This window comes from Chrysemys picta, chromosome 1 (genome assembly GCF_011386835.1).
Source record: "Chrysemys picta bellii isolate R12L10 chromosome 1, ASM1138683v2, whole genome shotgun sequence".
Classification (NCBI taxonomy): Eukaryota; Metazoa; Chordata; order Testudines; family Emydidae; genus Chrysemys; species Chrysemys picta.
In genome coordinates, this window is record NC_088791.1 from 240,587,635 (window position 1) to 240,604,679 (window position 17,045).

The 17,045-nt window shown below is 40.5% G+C and overlaps 1 long non-coding RNA gene across 1 annotated transcript; it reads left to right on the plus strand.

The window, feature by feature from the left end:
* Window positions 1-40: 40 nt before the first annotated feature.
* Window positions 41-16,634, plus strand: LOC135980786 (uncharacterized). Its single transcript, XR_010597685.1, has 4 exons — window positions 41-586; window positions 1,455-1,489; window positions 9,558-9,651; window positions 15,927-16,634. It is a non-coding gene; the product is annotated as an uncharacterized LOC135980786 (long non-coding RNA).
* The last annotated feature ends 411 nt before the right edge of the window (window positions 16,635-17,045 follow it).

A 17,045-nucleotide genomic window follows, 5' to 3' on the forward strand; every position in this document is an offset into this window, starting at 1 on the left:
TATACACACAGAGAGAGAGAGAGAGAGAGAGAGAGAGAGAGAGAGAGAGAGAGAGAGAGAGACTGAAAATAGGCTGAGATTGAGACATTCGTCAATGATGAATTATGGTTACTGTAAAGGTGTGGCTGCCTCCTGGATGCCCCCTCAGGGCAGCTCTGCAAATGGCCACTTCCCTCAGTTTCTCTCAATTCCTCAGATAAACTCAGTACAGCCTTCTTGTTAAAAGTCCCACTACTATAAATCAAAATCCATCCAGCACAGTCCAGAAAGTACATTCATCTCAACAGTCCAACATCAAATACTGCTCTGGCATCTCTCAGCATGCCCTCAGGTACAGCTCCAGTGTCTCTCACCAGTCCTCACCTCCACCCTGTTTCCTTCCCAAGTAGGGTTCCAGCTTCTGCCTGTAAACATCAGTGGGCTCACCCCTCCATCATTCCCCAACCTTGAGGCCTCTCAAAGAGCCAGTGGGCATCTCCCTCTGCTGCTGTCAGCCTCCAGCCCTCTCTGGCCATGGGGAGGTACAGGTGACCCCCTGACTGCTTTCTGTTTTCTCCAGCCTGACCTGGCTCCCCTATTCAACCAGGTAACTTTTACATTCACTCCGTCAGGCGCATCTCCTCCCTGAAGCTCTTGGTCCAGCTCTGCTCTTCCTCTGAGCTCTCTTTACTCTCAGGGCTCTCTCCCTTTCTGGGTTCTGAACTCCCTTCGCTGGCTTCTGAACTCGCATTTATAACTCCCAGAGGCAGTTATACCTCTCCTCCCGCCCCTCAGACTAGCGTGCCCCTGGAACAGGAGCATTAAACCCAATTTCATTTATGGGCCAGCTACCCTGTTACAGTCACTAAAGTGAAAACTGTCCATTTCTAATAGTATGAATAAAAACAAGCTTCATAGTCTTTCTTGTTAGCAATATGTGCATTCCTCAGCCATTTCAAAATGGCAGAGGCATGCTATAGTGTGACAGTTAAGCTGAAGAAGCACTTGATTGCCCTGATCTGTTTTTATAGCTGGCATATCATTGATTGTTGAGGCCCTTGTTCATTAATGGCAATGGCAGGGTACTCTGATTATTATTTATTCAGTCACAATGGTGTGACCTAGAATCAGATTGTATGTAATCTTGTAAAGAACTCAGAATTATGATGTTTAGATATTTTAATCTTTGTAAAGTAAGGAGTCTGCTCATAATCTAATTGTTTTTATTTATTATCATGTTTGTCATTTAACAGAAGAGTTCAGAGTAAGGGGCCTGCCTGTGTTGTTTTGTTCTCAATTCACATTAAAAGATTTTATACCCCAAAAAAATCTTTCTTCTCAATTATGAAAATACTTTCCTGATCTCATTAAGCCCAGATAAAAAGATTAAGTGGTGTGTTTGCTTTTTATTTGTGACAATACAAATTAGACACACCTATGACGAACTAATTACTATGTTTATATTTTTTATACAGAACAAGCTTGTTAACTGTGAACATGAAGAGATGAAGTAAGCAAAAACAAAGACAGGAAGGCCTTGCTGCTATTATTGTCTATGATATTATACACACACACGCTATGTGCTAATGTATTCTGTCTTGCTCTCTTCTCCTCCTCCCTTCCCCCACTTTAGGATCAATGGAGGAATAGGGAGGAAGATACACAGATTAGATAGACATGTTTGTCTACTAATAAGGTAGATTTCAGGTTAAATAAAATCTGTAAAAACAAAAGTAATGTTAGGAGATTAGACAAATTTATAATAGTTGTAGCCTGAAAACACTAGAAACAGAGCTTATTTTCAATAGAGCTTATTTTAATTTATGACATTGAAACAGGACCAGTATAGCATCAAGGGCCAGACTGTGAAACCCTTACTCATTTTGAATACTACCTTACCCTTTATATACTCCCAGTGAAGTTATTCATGTGAGTAACTATTCAATGAGGTGAGTCAGAAATTCACAATCTGGCCTTAATTTTTATACTTACTGGGTGGTGACTTGAGCATTCAAACACTCATGCAAACTGCAGTGTCTTCCAATGCTGTACATTTTGTGTACACATTAAGGCTATTATCAATATCATCTCCTTGATATAACCATGGAAGTGTGTATTTGAAATTAATTCCTATTTTAATCATTGTGATTGTAACTCAGTATTACATCACATTTCACACAGGGAAATGACAACAGTGTAAATCACTTGGAATAACTGCAACCAGACAGAAATAACTGTTTTTTTGTCAAAATGGTTGAAGTGTACTGGCATTTCGGGAGCTAGGATTAGATACAAAAAGAACTATTCATTGTTACCTCCACTTCCTGTCCCTACCACAGCATCTTCACTTAGGACTTCACTCCATTTTATGCAATCCTGGGCAAGTGTCTCCCAGGTATCAATGTCAATATTACATTTTTTTAGGTTGTCCTTCAGCAAGTCCTTATAACACTTCCGTTGTCCACCTATGTTATGGTACCCTTCTTTCAGCTGAGAGAACAGGACCTGTTTTGGGAGGCGATGGGACCTTGGAGAACATATATGGCAGATCAGGAATGTGTACACCGCTTGTATCCTCCACTCCTCTTCCACACAGTGGAGGTCAGTACAATTTGCACCATTGATTCAACAAAACTATTTTGATATAGCTAACCTGCCTTTCCTTACTCATAGCTTAGCCATACAATATAAACAGAAATGGAACTTTCTATCTGCCTTACATTGAGCTATAGGAAAAGGGCTTCAGAACCATTTCTTTGGATCAAGAGACAGAAAGAGGCACCAGATCTGGAAGGTGCCTAAAAATCAGGTGCACTTGAAGGGAAAGGGTCTAGTAGAGTAATGGATAAAAAAAAATGCATTCAGCTCAAAAAGAGTGGGGTCAAAGGGAAGAGAGGGAGCAAGACAAAAAAAGCAGGACACACGCATCTCCCAACACAATTTTTCATCTCATTTTTGGTTATCATCGCTATTCTCTTTGGTGTGTGGCCAAATCCTCCAGTCCTCACTTGATCAAAACTTCCATTGACTGTGGTTTTTAAAGTCAATGTTTGTAATGGGATTGGGCCAGCTAATCACTCAGTATGAACAAAACAGTATATTGCCATCACTAACCGAATCTGAAATGTTGTTATTGTTCAGGGTTTAGTGTCCAAACGCTAATATTTTTTGTAAATCTATAATGCATATAAAATGTAATTCTATATGAAGTTCATTCATAGCAATGCCATTTCCAAGTTCCAAAGAGTTTTGACAGAAAATTTTCAATGAGCCCAAATACCCACCCTATGCACGTAGTGAGCTATATTCAACACTGACATAAAAGCTGTGCAATTATGTATACTTAAAGAAAGTCTGCAATGAGTCAGTTATGATATTACATTTATGTGAACAATTCGGTGGACAAAGTCAGAAACACAAGTGATGCAGTAGTAAGTACAGTATGACCAGTTCTCTCCAAGAGCCTCATCCATCACATTAAGTGACTAGAGAGTATTCCATTGTCTGAAATCCAAAATAACTCACACTGTATGTGTTTGTTGGGTTACATGCACACTAAAACCTTAAAAATCAGGAAAGTGATTGAAATACTATTCTAATTTTAGAATTCAAAGATTAAATTTGTTCGTTGCCATGTTGTATCACAGAGATGCCATTGATGCCAGAAGATTTAGGAAACTCGTTGCTGGAAACATTTCTCCTCCTATATAGAAATACTACACTAATACTCATTATCTCCAGACTGATTCTGGCCTGAATATTTATACCTGCCTCTGGAAATTTCCATTACATGCGTCTGACGAAGTGGGTATTCACCCACGAAAGCTTATGCTCCAATACATCTGTTAGTCTTAAAGGTGCCACAGGACTCTCTGTTGCTTTTTACAGATCCAGACTAACACGGCTACCCCTCTGATACTTTACACTAATTTTGTTTTCTTCTTGTAGTTGTTTCTTTTAGAGATATATTTCTTTGGCCGGGATATTAGGAATATGAGAGAGTGCCATGACAACTCTGGAGGACCAGAGCTTGCTGAGGTGGGAACCACTGTGTGGAGGTGGGGCATGTGTAGAGGACCAGGGAAGTGCCTTGTCTTATAGAAGCAGAAGGATTAGCGGTGCCCCAGGTATCAGAAAGGACATCAAATCTGAAATTCCCTAAACTTTCCAAACATCAGCACCTATCCACATACCTACAGTTTCCATCTCTAGTCAACATGGAGAGATCTGAATTGAATGTTAGTAGCTCATATACAGCTTCACAGTAGAATTAAGGTAAATCATGGATGCCATCCAACGCGCGAAAGGAAAACAGGATTGGACCTTTATTTCCCTGGTGGAAACTCTAATAGACTTCATTAGAATCCATGAAATTGTCTCTATAGGATCAATAGTCCCAGAAACCAATAGCCCAATAGAGCCATTACTCTGTTCCAAATTTTCTGTTTTATAATTTCATATATAAATTCACTCTAACATTGGGAAGCACCAGGGCAGATTAATGAGTTTTATGGGCTAGATGAAGCCTGTCTGTCTAGGTACGTACAGCGCATCCCATCACCACAGTAGCTGAGTGCCTCCCAAACATTGGTGGATTTATCCTCAAATATCCCACCTTGTAGTGGTGGACAGGCTTGCGTGTCTCAATGACCCAGAGAGCGATGCTGCCTTGAGTCACGTACTCCCTTAGGGCTACCCATGGCAGAATGGTCAAGGGCTAGGCTCCAGACAAAGTGTGATCCAAGAAGTCCCTAACAGCAGAGCAGACGAGGATAACTAAACAATGGATGTGAAACTGTTGTGTAATGTTACAACCGCTGTGAAGGCGGATGAAGGCTGAAGCAAATAGAGGATTTCCAATTGTCATGGTGTCCATGCCATTGGTTTCAAGTCCTCTATCTGTCAAGGGTAGTGTGGTGACTGTTGTGCACCAGTCTCCCCACTTTAAAAGAAGTCCCGCACAGGCATCTTCCAGTTTTTGGGAAAATAACATTTGCACAAGCCAAAAGTCCGGTGGTGATCGGTGAGTGGCAACGGGAAGAGGACAGTGAAATCTGGAAGTTCCTAGTCACAGACCAACACACCGGCAGTGGGTGTGTGATACAATTGTCTTGCTCGAGGATTGAGGCAGGTCGAGCATCTCGGCAGCTGCATCCATGACTGAGCAGTCCTTTTTAGGATCCACTCTGTTCACCCCATATGGGGAGGGGGCTAGAAAAGGTACCCTAAAAATAGTCTTGCCTCTGTTTTCCCTGGCTGGATAGCCACATCCAGTAGGATCACCACCTCAGCAATCGAAAATGTAAGAAACTCTTCAACTTTGGAACTTGGAACATACGTACCCTATTGGACAAACAGTGACCGACCAGAGCGAGGTACAGCCATTAGTGCTCATGAATTGAGTCAGTTTAACATCAATCTTGCTGCTTTGTCCGAAACTAGAAGAGCTGATGAAGGACAGGTGAGGGAGGAGAAAGGAGGATACACCTATTTCTGGAAGGAAAGATCTATAGATGAACCCCGATTGCATGGAGTGGGCTTTGCTATAAAGAACAATCTTGTAAGGTGCCTCTTTGAGGTACCAGTTGGCATCAATGAACGGATTATGACACTCCGACTGAGGCTCACCAAAAATCAACAGGCAACTATTTTGAGCACCTATGCACCGACACTGGATGTGGATGAAAATGTAAAAGAAGATTTTTATTCTCCGTTGGAAACCATTTTATCGGAGACCCCTACAGCAGACAAGATCATCCTTCTGGGGGATTTCAATGCACATGTGGGACAAGACTCAGACCTGTGGAAAGGAACAATTGGGAAAGAAGGAGTTGGCAAAAGTAATTCAAATGGAATTCTGCTCCTGACCAAGTGTGCTGAACATGAACTTATTGTTACCAACCCCCGTTTCCGACAAAAGGAAAAGTTCAAAACATTTTGGAGACAACCACGGTCAAAGCACCGGCATCTCCGCGACTACGTCATAGTTCGTACCTGAGATCGTAGTGACGTACTTCTCACAAGAGCAATGACAAGTGCTGATGACTGTTGGACTGATCATCGCCTTATTCAATCCACAATGAAAATTAAGATCGCTCCCAAATGGAGGCTGCAAAAGAAGCAGGTCAGACGCAAGCTGAAGGTTCAAGATTTGAAGCACCCTATTAAGCATGACCACTTCCAGGCAGTCTTAGAAGAAAAGCTCCCATCAGAGTTTCCAGAAGAAATTGAGGAACATTGGAGCCAGTTGAAAGCAGTAATCACCAATGCCTGTGAGGAAACCATAGGCTACCACACCAGAAAACATCAGGACTGGTTTGACAAGAATGATGCTGAAATTGAGCAACTCATTAATGAGAAGAGGATGGAATTTCATGCTTGGCAGAATGACATAAATTGTAATATAAAGAGAGAAGCCCATGCCGAGGCGAGGGCGGAAGTACAACGTAAAACCAGAGAACTTAAGAACAAATGGTGGACTGAGAAAGCGCAAGAACGCCCACATGTCATGGACATCCACAATACATGTGGTTTCTTTAGTGCCACCAAAGCTGTTTATGGGGCAATTTGTCATGGTGTGAATCCTTTTCGCTCTAAGAACGGAACCACAAGTCTGAAGGACAACAAAGCCATCAATTTTCGCTGGAAAGAACATTTTGAAGATCTCCTTAACCGTAATTCTATTGTTGTAAATGAAGTCCTTGAGCAAATCCCTCAACAACCATTTAGGGACGAGCTCGGAGACCCTCCCAATTTGCTGGAGGTGCACAATGCCAATATGCAGATGAAGAACAACAAGGCAGCAGGTCTAGATGGGATCCCCGCTGAAATCTTCAAAAACTGTGGACCAGAGCTAATTCAGCAGCTTTACCTGCTTATCCTTAAAATCTGGTTAAAGGAGGAGATACCCAGTGAAATGTGGGATGCCTTGATTGTCACCCTCTTCAAGAAAGGGAATAAAGTGGATTGTGGAAATTATCGAGGTATCTCCCTCCTAGCCACTGCAGGCAAAGTTCTGGCGTGGATCCTTGCAACCCACCTTCTGCCCTGTCAGAAGAAATTTTACCGGAGTCACAGAGTGGTTTCCGACCATGTCGTGGAACTGCAGATATGAACTTCACAGCACAGCAGCTTTAAGAAAAGTGTCAGGAGCAAAACCGACCACTGTACATGGCTTTTATTGATTTAACTAAAGCCTTTGACTCAGTGAATCGTCGTGCCCTCTAGACTGTACTTTCTAAGATTGGATGTCCTGATAAGTACATCAATGTCCTAAAATTGCTTCATGATAACATGAAAGCGACTGTTCTGAGCAGCACTGGCTCCCAGAGTGAACCTTTCAAAGTACAAACAGGAGTCAAACTGGGCTGTATCATCGCTTCAACCATGTTTGTGGTTTTCATTGCTGTCATTCTTTACCTAATTGCTGGGAAGTTTACAGTTGGCGTTGAAATCATTTACAGAATGGATGGAAAGCTTTTCAGGCTTAGCAGGCTGAAAGCCAAGAGTCAGATTTCCACAACATCTATTGTGGAACTTCAGTATACTGGTGACAATGCAATCTTTGCCCACTCTGAGAAAGATCTTCAAACTATCTTGAATGTATTTGCCGATGCTTACGCATGTCTTGGTCTCACTCTTAATATCAAGAAGACTAAAGTGCTCTATCAGCCCTCTCCAAATGAGGCATTACATGCCCCATCTATCAAAATCAATGAAATTGCACTGGAGAATGTCAATCATTTCCTCTACCTTGGAAGTCATCTTTCATCCAAGGCAGATATTAATGCAGAAATTCAACATCGCCTGAGCTGTGCCAGTGTAGCTTTTTCTTGTTTACAGCACAGGGTCTTTGAAGATCACGACATTCGAACAGACACCAAGCTTCTTGTTTATCAAGCTGTTATTCTCTCAACACTATTGTATGGGTCCGAAACTTGGACAACCTATAAACACCACTTGAAAGTCCTTGAGAGGCACCATCAACGCTGCCTTTGTAAGATTCTGAAGATCAAATGGGAAGACAGGTGCACCAATATTAGTGTTCTGGAAGAGGCAAAGACCACCAGTATGAGGCAATGATCGTCTGTCAGCAATTCCGCTGGACTGGTCACGTTGTCCAGATGCCAGACCATCACCTCCCAAAACAGGTCCTGTTATCTAAGCTGAAAGAAGGGTACCATAACATAGGTGAACAATGGAAGTGTTATAAGGACTTGCTGAAGGACAATCTAAAAAAATGTAATATTGACATTGATACCTGGGAGACACTTGCCCAGGATCGCATAAAATGGAGTGAAGTCCTACGTGATGGTCCCTGCATTTTGAACTTGCTCGCCGACAAGCTGAAGAGGACAAGAGGCTCAGGAAGAAGGAGAGACTGATCTCCAGTTATGGTCAACAGCCTCCTGCTGAGCCTGAAAACCTCTGCCCTCATTGTAATAGAACTTGTGGTTCAAGGATTGGCCTTATTAGCCACCTGAGGACCCATAACACCCATGGAAGATGATCATACTCAGTAACGCCCATCATCATCATCATCCCTGCATTTCCATTTCACAAATGAGGAACAGAGACATGACGTAAGTTGCCCCAGGAAATCAGTGTCAGAGCCCAGAACAGAAACCAGATCTGATGATTCCCAATCCAGTTCTACAAAGTCATGCTTCCACCCTATGCCAGTGGTGATGGGGGAGCACAAGCAGCACCAACCAATGGCAAAAGTCTTTAACATGATTCATTGCTGAGTCCCAGTGATGGGGCAGCAGATGATGTAATCCTCTCCTATTGGCCCACAGAGAGTGTGATGTTGCCTGCTGTGATCCTGGCCCACCACCTCTGCAAGATCTCACTGACCCGTCTTTCAGTAAACTGCAAACATAAAAATCTGTTCTTATTGTGGTTTGCTGAAGATCTGATTAGCAAGATTATACTCCATGTGTGTATGTATTTATACATGTGTATGTGGATACAAATATATATTTAAATGGGTGTGTGCATAAATATACATTAATGCACACAGAGGCTTAAATATGGATGTATTTTATTTTAGAAAACTACAGATGCACACAAATAAAAATATTTAGATTTTTTTAAATGGACCTTCTACGTAAAACGTGAGCTCAGTAATGCTCACGTGGCCAAAGGCTGCTAAATAATTAATCAATAGCAGCAGTGTGGCAGTTTGAAATGTAAATGCGATGGATGAAGGTGTGATGCTTGTCATCAAGCAGAAAATGATGTGACTGGAATGGATAACCTCCAGTACCTGCTGACTGGAAAAAGCTTGGACACAAAGATAAAGTAAAGCCATCAGACAGTAGCTCCGGCAACCCCTAATTCTTGCCTTTGACCCACAGTTCACTTTCATGTCCCTGTCCCAGAAGAGTTGTTTAAAAAAATGATGAAGAGAGATCTTGGGGTGAGGAAGGGGAGAGAAAACCATCTAAAGAAATGTTACCTGACAAGGCTGCAGGCTACATATTTGAGAACCCCTCTCTTTTCTGTATGTTCTCCTTCTTCTGTTAAAAAAAAAATTGAAGCTTCTTTTTTCTTTCCTTTCTTCCCAAATTCTCTAGAGCCGTTCCTGCAAGTGGTTCTGTGACTCGGAAACTGACAACAGCTGCATGCAAAGGAACAAAGAATGAGACTGACAATTTGGAGTGTGAGCAGGTGAGAGAGACACCTCTTACTTATCAAACTAGGCTGTAAAAAATTGCTCTTTTTACTCAGTGTACTAGAAATAGACCTGATCTAACTAGGCATTGATCCAAATTATTTATTTGTGCCAAGATGTGATGCTAATTGAATTTTTAGGTCAACTAGTTGTCTGCAGCTTCTCCATTCAACTACTGTGAGGGAAGCATAGCTCTAAATTGGAAAGAGGGAAATCTATATAATTACTGTACATTATTCTACAGGAGAATTTATGCCACTATGGTAAAGGGTCTACAAGAATGTTCACCACAGAGTCTGTTTTCTGCAAGTTTATAACTTAGTCAGTCTGTCCAGAAACATGATGTGATAGGGCTCAGCCAGGGAGAAATGTATTTTTGTAAATTAATAATAAATGTTTTTATCCATTTCTCCATTTTAGAAATACAAGACTGCAAATAGTATTTACCAGTTGGCTGCTTTTTTTCCCCTCTACAAGTCAAAATTATAGTTTATCGTAAAATACATTTTGACTGGCCACAATGTGAACTAGGCTCTTTTACTTTTAAAAAAAATTCAAACGTCCACTCTTTTAAGCAAATGAATACATGTTATGACTTCACATTATATGGATTTTTAGACTGTTCTGAAGTCTACATTGGTAAATATCCATTTTAGGTGGAAGCTAAATGTATTTATATAATAGGCAACTGAGGTACAAAAATAGCTTTTATAGTTTCTTAGGCACAAAGAGTATATAAATATATGCAGTTAAGATTTCTTTAAAAATCTGTAAATACTATACATATTTTACCATTGTAATGACTTCAGTAGCCAACATTAATGAGTTAATTTTCATATACTTCCTTGAAAGTTTACCTTTTATTTTTTTTCCTTTTCTGAGATTTTAAATTTATCTTTATATTATCATTATACAAAAGAAACAAGGAAATGAGGAAATACAGAAGTTATTTATACAGAAGTAAAAGAGCCTAATTTAAATTTAAATAGCCAAGAATTTCAGAGGCTACACTAAAACAGAAAGTCTATTCTACTCTTTTCCATAATAAATATTTCATTTTTACCATGGGCCAGATCCTCAGCTGGTGTAGCTCCATTGAAGTCAGTGACCTTCAATGTATTGCCAGCTAGCTAGCTGTGATTTTTACAGAACACCAAATACTTTAGTATCTAAGCACTGATTTTTCTGCTCATAGATCCTTTCCATATATAGGAGTAATACTGTTGGTTGATATGGAGTTAAGCTTTGATCTTAATTTTCTGGAATTTTAATACAGTCCTTTAGTTTTGTAGATCCAGGGCCTGATTCTTTTTTACACTAAGGCATCTTTACACAACTTTTGCATTTACAATTATACCCTTTCAGGCCCTTTTATATTGCCAGAGTGATGTAAAGGTGTCTTCATGTAAATGAGAATCAGGCCTCTGGAACTTTGTGATGGTTTTGATTTGACAAGGATATGGATATGGCTCAAAGGATGTTACCATACAAATTGTGTGTTTTCTGAAGGATATGCTCTTACATTTGACAGCCTCTGAAAGATAGCTGGCATAACGGTCTAATATCGGGTGTTGGTGGTCTGTCTCTCCACACCATTTTAGCAATATTTGTTGCTTTCAGGACTCCCTCTGTTTCAGCAGTTGTATTGCAATTAGTACAATTATATTAATGTCACTTGATGCAAAAGTTTATTTTATGTGTAGTTTTCAAAACTGTTGGGTTTTTTTAGTAAAAAATTAAAACACATACGTCCATAGTTCTCAACAAGGAGATTTCCCATCTACAGGGCCAATGTCTGTCCTAAGATGCACACATAGAGTTCCCATTGATTCCAGTGGGAACTGTGTGCATATCTGAGGACTGAATTTCACCATTAGTTTCTAACCTGATGGAAAGGCACTATCCCAGGAGAGTGCTGTCACTGAGTTTATTTATATCTATATACGTACTTCTAGTGAGCCACTCAACGTAGTATCTAGCGTGGTAATGCTGGGTTCAGAAATAAAACACTGCACCAATCTAGGAGCTCAGTTATATAGTTTTGCATCTGCATATTAGTAGTAGTAGTAATAATAATAATTTGTATTGTAGTAGCACCTAAAGGCACCAACAGTCAGGCCCTATTGTGCTTGGCACTGTACAAACACATCACAAAAAGGCAGTTCCTGTCCTAAAGAGCTTATTATCTAAGTAATGTAATGAAATAAGTGAATAATGTATATGCACATGTTGTTGGGTATTTTTCCTATGAGTCTCTTGTAAGATACCAGGTGCATAATTTGCCCACTTTGCTTATATTGATATGAGTGAAACATGATGCTATGGATCTCCCATACAAGAGGGTTTTGGTTCTCCTCAAGGATTATACCAAATCAACCATCTATCATCATGAGGAATAACTGCTTTAACCCACAGTTGATTTCATATGGCACATTTCACTAGTATGCCTTCTGAACATCCTTGCAAAATACACTATAGACCTAAAGCATGATCTCCTTTTCCGAAATGAATGGGTCGGATTACTGGTGTATTCATTTTGTAAAAGGTACAAAAAGATACAAATGTGCCTTTCCATTTCATGGAATGCCAAAGGAAGACCTTATTGCCCTTTTATTTCAATTCCCTCAATCTGAAAAATAAAAACATGAGTTAATTATATGTTTTTTACCATTAAATGTATTATTGCTTTTGTGTTTTGACATTTAATTCCTCTTACCAAAATACATGGTGGGAATTAAAAAGTTGAAACCTTTTATGTGTTTGATGTACAGTTCCCTTCTGTGTATTTCAATGAGAGAAACAAAACAGTAAAACCTTAAAGCAGGTAACAATGAAACCCTCTGAAAATGAAGTCATTTTCACACTGAACAACCTAACTATGGCCCCAGTCTTACAGTCCTTATTCAGGCCAAAGTCTCTTTGAAACCAAGGGAAGTTTGGAATGGGTCAAAGCTGAATAGGATCTGCAGGTTTGAGCCTAAAGCTGTAACTGTGCACTGAGGGGCAGACTTAAGGGTTACTGGCTAGTCTGCAAATGAGGCCAAATGACAGGGTCTGCCCTGGAGCTTGAGAGGATTTGACCTGGGGATGAGAAGCGTGGTTGTGGTGAGCAAGCAATCAGGCACATCTCTGCCAGTGCTGGAGCAGGCAGGCAGGTGTGCGATGTTGGGGTGTTGGTGCTGTGCTGAGCAAGCAGCCTAGGTTCTGGCACATGGACAGGAATCAGGTTTTGTGGGCTGATCAAAAGATCTGAATGTGTATGAATAGAATCAAAGTTTGTTGATGTATGTTTTGGCCCTCGGTTTTCTGTGGAGTAATAGAAACAATTACCTTTCCAGTACTGGGTCTCTCTTGCACTTATTCTCTTTTCTCTTCCTGCTGGTGTATCCTTTCCTCAGTCTTTTTCCTTCAGTCTAACTTGTCTGTACTGTTAAAACTGTCTCCTCCCTTTTCTTCTGCCCCAGCCTTTCTCTTCTTGTGCGGTGTTCTCTCCCTCCTTTCTCCTGTTCTTTTAGTTTCTCCTTCCCTCCCTCCCCCCTGTGCTCACTTCCTCCTCTGTCTCTTACTCCTTTCCTTTCAGCCCCTCACTCCTTCCACTGGCTCCCTTCTCCTCCCCTTCAGTGCTACCCAAACTCCTCTGCCTCTCTCCACTCCACCTTCCATTCTCACTCATTGTGTATTTTGTACCTCTGATGTCCCTTCCACACACCCACTCTATCACTATCACCCCTCCCTAAGATGTGCACACACCTCCGTCCATACACCCCACAAAGAGACATTCTGCCATGCTTTCACTCCCCCACACACACACTGCTGCCCACTCAACCCAACACACTTTGATTTTTTTCCCCTCTCCTCACGCCAGGAAATGAAGGAGGGCACAATTTTCTCTCTTCCACGCCAGAGGAGGGGTCTGAGACTGATGTAAGGGATAATATCTGAGCTAGCCAGAGTGGATCAATTTGTAGGGAGGGGATCAGCCTGTGGAGGGAGCAGGGAAGAGAGACTCAATCAATGAAGGGAGAGCAGCTGATTAAGTAGCCAGCTGGGAGGCTGGCAGTGAGGGTGAAGGGGCACAGATTTATCAGGAGCCAACAGTGTCGGACAGCAAGAAGGGAAAGACTTGGAACCCAAAGTGCGCAGGGAAGAGCTATTCTGGCCATCTTTGATCTAAGAGTTATAGCTTCCCAAGATCACAGCAACTCGGATTGCATTAGAGATCGGGGGTCTGTTTGGTTAGCTACTAGTCATGCTGCCTCTAAGATCCTCCACTGTTTGAGCTTTTCAGCTCAATGAAACAATTTGGGATTTCCATGCCTTTACAAACAAATTGCATTGTTAGTTCACCTATGGATGTAAAGACGTGGTTTTCAACTATCAGCTTCCACTTGTGTGCTCACAATTCCGCCTGAAGCACCAGTACTTTCTGTGGGTGTGGTGAGAGCTCACAAAATTATGTGTAAATAAGTAGAAGCTGAGTTCTAGCACTGAAAATCAAACCCCTAGTAAATCCTGACTACAGAGGATCAGGAGGAATAGAACCTAGGTTTCAGCAGGGAAACACAGGCATATGTCACTTGAGTTTAAGCTGATGGTAGTAGTAGGCTTTCATCCCTGGTGTAGTCCGACCTCTAGACAAGTCTTGTGATTAAAGCATGAGACTGAGAATCTAGAGATCTGGAGTCTGTTTCTGCCATTAGCTCTTCCACAGACCAGCCATGTAATCTTGGACAAGTCTTTTGATCTCTCTGTGCCTTAGTTTCCCCATCCAGGGATAATAACTACCTCAGAGAGCTGTTGCAAAACTAAATATATTCATATTTGTAAAGTGCTTTGATATTGTCACACGGGAAGGTGCTATAGAAGTGCAAATAGCTATTATCATTGAACTCAGGGTGACCAAAGTCTTCATTGAGTTATTTTGGATATTGGTTTCAGTGGTATCCGTGTTAGTCTGTATCAGAAAAAAAAATGAGGAGTCCTTCAGACAGGACAACCACACTCCTTTCTTACTAATAAGAAGACTAATTAATGCAGAACATATAGGTATCTCTGTCTCCACAGATTACACAATGGATTTTGAGTCATTCCTCCTTTTTTTTTTTCTGGAGACAATAGTGTCTAACAACTGCAGAATTTACTGCTGCTTAGCTTGAAAGGGAGCTATTACTCAAAATGTGGAACTTGGGAGCAGGGATTTCAGTTCAAATGGAAATTTTATGGAACAGATTTCACCCTATGGTCCAGAAGTAAATGTCAGCTCTCTTGAGAGTTTGAAACTTGCTGTTTGTTCAGCCCCAGAAATCAGGTGATGAACCAGAACTTCAGCCCAAACACTTTACGCTTCAGAGAAGTTGGCTGGGTTTTTTTGTTTTGGTTTGGTTTTGTTTTTTACTTTTTTATAATTTTGATAGATGATATTTTGTTCTGCGATGAGATTTAATGTGTGTCGCTGTGGAACAATTTCAATTGTCAAAAACAACAACAACAAAAAGCAATATTTCAATATTTCTCAAGAAAAAGCTTCAAAGGTTTCAGATCTTTTTAAAATGTTGCTGCTTTATTTTGACGTGGCATAAAAGTTTTGTATGCATTCTCGCATCCGCTATTGTGACAGCTGTATTTAATGAGTGCAAAATGATCAGAAAAACAGCCTTTACTGTGGGTTGCCATTGCCAGATGATGACAGGATAGAGGCAGTACTGTAATGAGAGAAGCAGCAAAGTAGTTCACGCATCTACTGATGAGGTATTTCTATCCCAGTCATCTAGGTGTACCCTTTGAAAGTACCGCATTGGTCATGTTACCTGGAAGGTTCAACCAGTTTTCTTTCCATGTAAAGCCTGAATGTTTGAAATTAAACTATATGTTCTTAGCCTGAGGTCATGAAGGTATTGACTGTGACATGTTATTTGTGAGTAAAACACTGAGCTCCCCTAAGAGAAAAAATAAAGTCCCAGTTCTGTCTATAAATACAGGCTTTTCCATAACAGTGATACTGAGCACAAAACATAATCAGTGGAAATATAAGAAATGAAACATTACACACTTAGTTTGCTTCCTAATAAATATTCATATTTAATATCAGAGAAATTTAGACAAAACTGGAAGCAGTATAAATTATATCTAAGTGGATGTAGAGCGTTTAGGGTTGTTTTTCAAAGCTACGCCTTTCCTGACTTCCTCTGGTGACTGTTAGCTAACGTGCCTTTGTATAAGAGATCTAAGTATCTCATTCTCTCTTGTGTCTCCATATGGTACCATTTCCCAGCTATTCTTCCCTCGGTCATGAGATGACAGCAAGAATGGATTGTCAAACTGGACCGTTATGACAATTTACTCTTGGGGGAAAAATCCTGTGGGTGTTTAAAAGCTTTACTGTAAGTTATATTTGATTAATTTATGCTTCTACTGACAAATAATTAGGTCAGCAATTAATTTTAAAATGCAAATGTGCTACAGGCCTTCATGTTTTAAGAAATACTTACCCTTTTTTCTTAGGTTTGTACTTGTGTTAAAGTCTTACTGGATTTAGTTGGGTGAAGGAATGAAATTATGTTTTGTAATAGTTTGTTTACTTGATTTTTTTTAGCAAATATTGATGGCAAATGTTTGTTCAGGAAGGATCATGTGTGGTGGAATTTAATGGAATAATGTAACCTAGCAGTGAAGTAAAGAATCATCCATTTAAAAACAAATATTTTTACACACGTCTGCTGCCAAATATTTGTCTATCTGGGTGGATCAGACACAGACAGACAGACAGTGATGTCAATAACAGAGGGCTTTGTCAAAGTCTTACATGCCTGCTTACATGTCCTAAAAAAACGGAAAGGAAAATGTACTTAATAATACTACTAGTTTTGTTCATAAAGTGCCTATCTACCACTATATCTTGGGGGCTTTATAATAAAACAAATGCGGATTAAAGGCCCAATCCTGCCTAAGTGAAGCTAACTGGAGCTTCGCTATGCCCCTTTAGGGGACAAAGGCCTTTAAGACTGGGTCTTACATGACTGAAACATACCATATTTTATAAACTATTCAAAATTAATATGAAGTCATAAATAAAAGTCAACATACCATGCCTGAAGTCAACGACTTTTACCAATTAACAGGTTTTAAATCCACTTAAAAGAGGTAACTTTTGTGGTCAGAAAGGAGGACATTCCATAGCCTCCTTACTATAGTGGCAAAGATAGGGCCAGTGATATGTACTGTGTAACTACATTGACTTCAATGAAGTTCTTCTTAATTTCATTGGGGAGTGAGGGGGGAGATCTAAAGCATGCTTGTTGCCTCTCCTGCTCCTGAAAACCATAAGTTCCTGTAGCCCCCATTCTCTTGAGGACAGAATATATATACCTGCTATCATGATCCCTGGGTTTTC